At 37.5% G+C, this 8,336-nt stretch overlaps 1 long non-coding RNA gene across 1 annotated transcript; it reads left to right on the top strand.

The window, feature by feature from the left end:
• Positions 1-405: 405 nt before the first annotated feature.
• Positions 406-7,855, top strand: LOC103656857. Its single transcript, XR_005836672.1, has 3 exons — positions 406-598; positions 3,934-4,018; positions 7,001-7,855. It is a non-coding gene; the product is annotated as an uncharacterized LOC103656857 (long non-coding RNA).
• Positions 7,856-8,336: the final 481 nt, after the last annotated feature.

Here is an 8,336-nt window from a genome sequence, read left to right on the forward strand (position 1 = left end):
CACCATTCTGTCTATAGTTAACAACACTATACACTCACTTAAAATTTGTTAAGAGGGCAGATGTTAGCCTATGTTTTTATCACAATAACAATAATTTTTAAAAGCCTACTCTAATTTCCAGGCATATCAATATCCCCAGCAAAAAGAGAAACCTGCATAGGAAAAAAAAAAAAAAGAAAGAAAGAAAAGCTGTGGATTTCCACCATGCCCACAGATGTACCAGACTTTCCAAATAATCTTGCCATCTGGAAGCCCATTCTTGGTCTTTAAAGTATTTAAAGGTTTTGCAAAAGTGCTCATAGGTGAAACAGCAGGAAGCATCTACAACCATCTCAGAGGGAGCCTTCTGCTTCCAGGAATAAAGTCACACATTCACAGGTGCTTCCTGTTTTTTCAAACACTTTGCCCACCTTCTGCACACCAAGCTTGCATTCTGCAAAACGTGAGCCCAACAGGAAGCTGCCTGCAAATTCAGGTAGCTTTTCTTACTCTTAACCAGGTCTTGAAAATACTTTCAGAGAAATGCCAGCAAAAACTACAGTCATCTGGGGAAGAACAAACCTGGAAGAAAAATACACAGAGGACTAGCACCAAGAGGGTGAGAATATTTTTCTCTGAAAATGTTGTCTGCAAGTTACATATTTAAACAAATACATGTGTTTTCTTTATGTTTTGGCTCCTGTGGGTGGAATTAGGAGAACTGACTGCAAGTGGGTGGTGGCTGTCACTTCTCTGTTGTGAGGGAAGAAGCGGAAGGAGGAAGGTGAACAGGAGAGTAGGAAGGAGAACTGTATGGCTGGAATGCCCCAACTACACTCAGGGGAAGAATTACTGGAAGAATTTTTCTATTTTGGGATGCTCACAAACTTGTCCTGAGATTTCAAAACAAAGCCACCATCTTGAAATGAGCATGTAGAGCATTGATTATATTGTGATAGTGTTCCCAGTAAGCTTTGATTAAACTATGCTGGGTAATGTCTTCTTAACATGGTCACAGGTGGACTTGGAATGAAAATGGCAGGCTCTGTACTCAGTTTTCAAATGGGTTCAGAGAAGTTGTTCAAGGCAATGAATGACAAGTCACGTATTATAGGTAATGAATAATCTTGGGTAATTGATTTTTTGTAATTAAAATTCAAAACTGGAAAAATTAGTAATTTCTAATAACAATATTTGTTTAGCTCCCAATTTATATTTTTATATTTTCTTTTGCTTTTTCCATTCTTGTCCAATCCATTTAACAATTTAAGTTCAATTGCACTTTAAATGTTTTTGTTTATTAAATTGACTCTTTGATGCTCTTTTATTAAAATCAAGAACCACAAAGGTAAGCTTCTTCCAGTTAACTGGCAAAAAGGCTGGATGGGAGAATTTTCCTCTTCTGGGATTCAAACAAGTGTCTGTAACCTACACCAGTTAGAAATGGTTCATATACATCCTAAAGAAGACCACACTTAGCAGTAAATTAAAGGAACAAAACTAAGGTTGGTTAATTTCCTTTTGCTTGTAATAACAAAGATGGAAACACCTGAACATCTTATATAACAAAAACTTTCAAATACATTTTATTCTGAAAACCTTATACATCTACGAGTTTGAAAAACAATTTTTTTTAACTATAAAATCTGTCCTACACAAGAATTTATTCCTCTTTCAGCTGTCTCATGTAGTTTGGTAAAGCAACGTGTCACTGTGGGAGAGTATCTATTGAGGATCCCAACATGTAAATGCTATCGATTCAAAGAAGTCCTTGTGCTGAGGAACATGACTTCCTCTTTAGACTTACATATAACACGGTACAAAAATACCAAATAACGACAAAGGCAGGCAGGGTTCTAGTCACTCGGTTCTGTCACTTACTCAATGTCTCCAGGTTTCTCATCAGCAAAATGAGAAAATTGGATTAGGTATTCTCTGAAACCTTTTCTGGCTTTAAAATGTATTGATTCTTGGGGTTTAAGAAAACCTAGAATAAAAGATAGCACATGCTAAGTGTCAGATGAGTTGCTGCAAAGGTTTTGAAAAGGAAGACATTATATAGGGCTGGAACAACTGGGACGGACTCTGTAGACTGAGCACATGAGCTGCATCTGGAAAAAGGCGAACCTAAGAAGGCAGAGAGGAGAGGCAGGAGTTTTCAGGCTCACTCAGCAGATAAGCGGATGCTTGAATATGGCTAGATTCAGAGGATGTTCAAATATGGCCAGATGCACATCCGAGTACTATAGATAAAATCTTGTTTCTAGCTGCCTAACATGCAAGGTTAATAAGGGTCACTTGTAGAAAAGGTTTAGTAGATGAGACAGATCATCTAATAGGCACAGCATCCTCAGAAGAAAGCCACCAAGATTGGCTGGATTTTCATAAATCTTATTTTAATTCCAATACAGTTAACATACAGTTTATAGTAGTTCAGGTGTACAACACAGTGATTCGACAGTTCTATACATCTCCCAGTGTTCATCACAACATGTGCACTCCTTAATTCCCATCGCCCAGTTCACCCATCCCCCCTCCCACCTTCCCTCTGGTCACCATCAGTTTGTTCTCTGCAGTTAAGAGTCTCTTTCTTGGTTTCTCTGTCTCTTTTTTTCCCTTTGCTTATTTGTTTTGTTTCTTAAATTCCACATGTGGGTGAAGTCATATGGTATTTGTCTTTTTCAGACAGACTTATTTCTTAGCATTATACTCATTAGCTCCATCCAAAATGGGTCAGCTACATGCAAAAGAATGAAACTGGACCACTTCCTTACACCATACACAAACAAAAACTCAAAATGGGTTAAAGACCTAAATGTGAGACCTGAAACCATAAAAATCCTAGAAGAGAGCTCAGGCAGTAAAGACCCTGACATCAGCCATAGCAACATTCTTCAAGATTGGCTGGATTTTAAAACCAGAGCTCTCTTTTAAATAGTTTAGTGTTCCTTAAAGAAGTTCAGAAAATATGTCATTTGGAACAAAAACTATGCAAAAATCGTAGGCTAACAGGACCACTGGCTTTAGGCAAGGGAGCAAGTCACTAAGGGTAAAAATGATACTATCCACCAACTAAGAAAGCGGCAGCTTTCTACTTTCAAATAGGTCTATGTGACTCCTGTTCTTTGCTCTCTGACCCCATTCCATTCTCTCAATCAGTTCCTTTATGATCTCTTTTGCTTCCAGGCCAACTCAGGCTGTATGGTCAACTAGTATTAGCTCCCCCGATCCCATTTCTTTGTCTATCTGCCATCCAATGATCCTATTACTTGCTCTCTCTAATTCTACTCCTGAGCAACTGAGCACTGTTGTAGAAAACTGGAACTGTGCTGAGTGTGGCTTCCATATACGTGTTCTTTTTAACTCTAATTAGACTATCACTGTTATTCAACCATACTGAAAAATTCCTCCATAATCACCTTCTTAAAAAATTTTCACCACGATTTATTTCCTTTATCCTCAGATTCTTACTGTTCTTTTATTTTCTGAAGGTGTCTTACATCCTGTATTCCTGAAAGTTTTGATGTTCCCTGATACTTTCTCAACTTCCCCTATCATTTTATCTCCAGTTTATGCTGTATCTTCACCCAGGTACCTACTTAGCTAACATTTAAAACATTTATTAAGGATCCAGATCCTTATCTATATATCACTTCATCTTTTCAACAACTTTTTGAGGTAAATGCCATCATCTCAATTTTACAGATGAGTAAGACGTATGCCAAAGATCACTGAGCCAGTAAAGAACAAAGCCAGGATTTAAATTTGGGCAGTTTCAGCTCAGAGACTGGATTCTTTTCCCTCACCCTGAGGGAAGTGGGGGAAAGGGTGTGTGTGTTTGGGTGGGGGGGGGCAGGATCTTGAATATCAATATGTATATATGATATCATATCCAAGACTAATTAGTCTCCTTCTGCCTCTGCCTTCTATCCCATCCTTACTCACCTACTCAAGGACTTTGTATTTGCTGTGTAACAAATCACCTCAAAACCTGGTGGCTTAAAACAACAATCGTACAGCATTGCTCACAAGTCTAAAGGTAAGCTGGATGTTTCTGCTTGCTTGTGTATCTGTACTCACTCACATGACCAGCTGGAGACCTACCTGGGACCGGATGGTCTAGAATAGCCCTACTCACATGTCTGGAAATTGGCCTGATGTTAGCTGAGGTGACAAAAGTGGCTAGGCCACATGTCACTCATCATCAAAAACATCCAGGGTCTGTTCACATATTAGTAAGTGATTGCAGGATCCCCGCCAAGAGCCAAAAGAGAGCAAGCCTCTGTGTGCAATCACTTTACAAGTCTCTGTTTGCATCATATGTGTTACTGTCTCATTAGTCAAGCAAAGTCAGGGTCAGGTTCAGAGTCACCAAAGGGAGCCACAATACAAAAGCCTATAGACTTTGGTGCATTAATTATATACTACTCCTTCTCTTTAACCCATCCCTTTCTACTGATTTCTTCCCTTTATCTACCAGTTTGGTGGAATATACTCTGTTCTAGAAAACCTCCCTTCAATCCCATTATCCCCTGAGGTATTATTAGCTGAGTCTATGAGTATTAGAGATTGACTGCATCACTGAAAGTTCTCTGAATTAACTTCCATGTAGAAAACAATGATAATGAAAGGATGAAGTAATTTTACAATAACCACGATAATTGTAAAGAACTCAGACTTTTATTCAGGGAGGAATACTCTTTAGAAATGTTGACACAGGGTGATAATAAAGCAGACTTTTAGTTGGTTATATTTGTTTTTAAATTCTCAATGCCCCCCTCACTACCTGTGCCTGTGCCTGATAAAGATGCTCCCGCTGCTCTGTCCTTGTATACCAGTGCTCCAAAATCTTTCTCCTGAGCCTTAGCAAGGATGAAGACATCTGACTTTGAAGTTTCATCTTAATTTATACCTCATTATGTTAAAAGACAAGACTAAAAAAACACCCTAATTTTTCTCTGGCTTTCCTTAAGCTTTACGGAAGGGCATATATACTTTTAGCTTTACAAGATCATACATAACTGCTCTGTGATTTTCCAGCACTGTGTGACAGTTTCCATTGCTCCACATCCTTGCCCATACTCATTATTTTAATCCTTTACAGTTTAACAGGTATAAGATAGTATATATTTTAATGTGCTCACCATTTTTTTTTTAATGTGCTCTTCCATGCTATAAAAGCCTTGTATGCTTCACTGCGCAGAATACAAAAGTGAAGTTTTTCTTTTATTTCTCTCACTACATGTCTCAATCTAATTTTTTTTAAGGGCTAATCTAATTCCTTTTAGTTTGTGATCTTTTAGCTGATAAATTAGTCACCAGTGTTTTCTGGGTAAATAGATCTCAAAGCAGGTGTTTACTTTACACAGGAATAGAAAAGGTAAATTATTTGCATAAGTAGAGGTGATATGGCTGTGCCAGTTCTAAGGTTGTAAAAATGTCTTTTGATTTTATCTCCAATTTTCATTCCCTTAAGTCCTCCCAGCAGTTGGTAATCACTGGGGGCAACCAAAGCACTGCGTGTAAGGCTGTATTTGTGATATTTGCAGCTTGGCTTAAGAAAATGAAGTTGCTGGGGCGCCTGGGTGGCTCAGTCGTTAAGCGTCTGCCTTCATCTCAGGGCGTGATCCCAGCGTTCTGGGATCGAGCCCCACATCAGGCTCCTCTGCTAGGAGCCTGCTTCTTCCTCTCCCACTCCCCCTGCTTGTGTTCCCTCTCTCGCTGGCTGTCTTTCTCTGTCAAATAAATAAATAAAATCTTTAAAAAAAAAAAAGAAAATGAAGTTGCTATAAGTGCGATAAAGATGTGCTCATGTCACTATCCTACCCTTGCACAGTGGTGAGGGATTTCAGACATGAACAGAGCTCCACTGGACTTGAATCATTTTGAAAAAAACCTTAGATAAGCATCTGAGTTCTGGGGCCTTTCACCAAAAAAAAGAACTTACTTTTCTTAATGTTTCAATTCCAGGATTTTATTGGGAAGATGAAGGTTGCTTCCTTCCTTTAGAAAATCTCCCTCTGTGTTTATGCAGCTCATGATTTACTTTCCACTCTTATTCAGACAGCATACAAGCTGGTGTTCAACCCAGTGAAAGCATCAAAATATACAGCAATGTCAGATATTAAATAGAACATTATACAGTTATCAGCAGACATTATAAAACCTTTTTTAAAAGGTCATTGAAGAATCTTAAGTGATCTAAAAAATGTCCATGATAGAAGGCTGAGTTAGTGAAAATACACACACACACACACCCCAAAATATTAACAGTGGGTATCTTTGAATGAAGAGATTACGAATTACTAAGCACTTAAAAATGCATTTCTGATTTTCAATAGTTCTACCAAAAACATGTATTATTTTTGTAACCCAAAATGATTAGAACAAGAAGTTATTAATAAAAAGGATAATGTGGCAAAAGTTCTGGGAAGACTTAATCTTTTATAGAAGCTTTGAGCTTTGTATATATTATAAGATATATACACTTGTTTTCCCTTTTGCTTTCTTGAGTTTGACAGTGGTTTAAGAGAGTAATGGATTTGTAACTTACTAGATCTATTCTGTAAACATACATTCAGTAAATTCAGACATGTTCAGGTAGGTTTGGTAGACTGCTGGGATCTATTTGCATGAAGGAAAGAGTGAAAAGTTATTATTTCCTTGATGGTTGATACCACTATGCCCTCCCCAAACCCCATCCACTGTGGCATGGGGGAATATTTTAACCTCCCAAGTACTGGGTGGCATTCCAGATGAGAAGGACACGCATCATTACAGGAAAGTTGGAGCACACAAGCTTAGTTGAGGGTGACCTTGAGGTAAAGAATTCAGTTCGACCTTCATACAGTAATAACAAGCTTCCTACTCCTTCAGAAAACAATCGTGACCCTCAGGAGAGCAAGCTATGAAAAGAATGAGTAAAATTAACGCTTTATTAATCAGCATTGGTACAAACAAAATACGTCACAAGTCACTCCGTTTCATTAATATTCATCAAAGCATCATTATATCCATGTAGGAGCCTGACAGAGAAGAGAGACAATAATGGATGATGTCATGAGGATCTTCTCTCCTTCTTCAGTTCCTGTTGCATTTATAATAATAATAATCATAATCATAAACTCATTTCTTAGATCAACAAATTTAGAGATTTTAAAAATATGCTATTTTATCCTAACTTGTTAAAATCCCTATATACAATTTCCTAAGATTGGGGGTGAATTTAAATAAACTTTTAAAAGCAACTGAGCATGTGTTTATGAAATAGTCACACAATGTGTCTAGCACAATACAACATATTGTAGAGGCTAAAGAGCAAGACTACTCCCTCCAAAGAAAGATCTTAGGATCTTATTGGGGAGATAATAATAGACATACATGTAGCACACAAACAACATTACATATTCCAGGAAGCGTAACAGGGTGAAATATACATGAAGAAAGTGGCCTAATGCAATTTCAGAATATAAACTCTAGATTGGGCTCCCCTGAAAACCTAATCTCAGTTCCTTTTATTACTATTGGGCAAGTTACTTAAGCTCTGCATGCCTCGGCTTCTTCATCTATGAGAATATGGTGAAAAATTAAATCTGCTGCATAAAGTAATCTATATGTCATATGTTGAGAACAGTGTCTAATACACAGATGGAGCTCAATAAAAACTAGCTCTTATCACTGCTATAGGTAAAGAAAAATAGTTCAGAGAATACATCTGATACTTGTAAAATATCAATTGCCAGAGTTGGACCAGACATTTGGTGCCTTTTAGAAATGGCACGATCAGATTTCAAAGAACATTTTCAGGTTTGAGTTTTATAAAAGGCCATGGATTATTCATCCCAATGACAGCTACAAATCATTCCCAGACAGAAAAGAAAGTGGAAAAAATATATCAGTTGATTATTTTCTTTAAAAAAAACTTAAATCATAGATTTGAGGTTTCTCTTGAAAGTCTGAAAAGTTTATGACAGTCCACAGCTCATAATGATGACAATCCTGAGGATATAGGAAAATCACTTCCCACGCAAGAAGAAACTATCTAAAGAAGAGATAAGAGTGTGCCATGAAATTAAAAAAAAAAGGTAAGAAAATAATATTTATTCAGTCAGTCAACAAACATATTAAGTACCTACTACATAAAATATGGTACTGGAATTTAGAATCTAAAATTAAAATAGTCCATACCCTCAAGAGTTTATGACAGACAATTAAGTGATAAAATACAATGTGATAAAGGTTAGAACAAAGTCCCTACAGAAGGCATGCAAGGGGTATATGATGCAGGGATCAGGAAAGCCTCCTGGGGAAGAGGCTGTCTGGATGGGATGTAGAAGGATGAAGGACTGCAGGTACTT

This window comes from Ursus maritimus, unplaced genomic scaffold (genome assembly GCF_017311325.1).
Source record: "Ursus maritimus isolate PB19 unplaced genomic scaffold, ASM1731132v1 scaffold_21, whole genome shotgun sequence".
Lineage (NCBI taxonomy): Eukaryota > Metazoa > Chordata > Mammalia > Carnivora > Ursidae > Ursus > Ursus maritimus.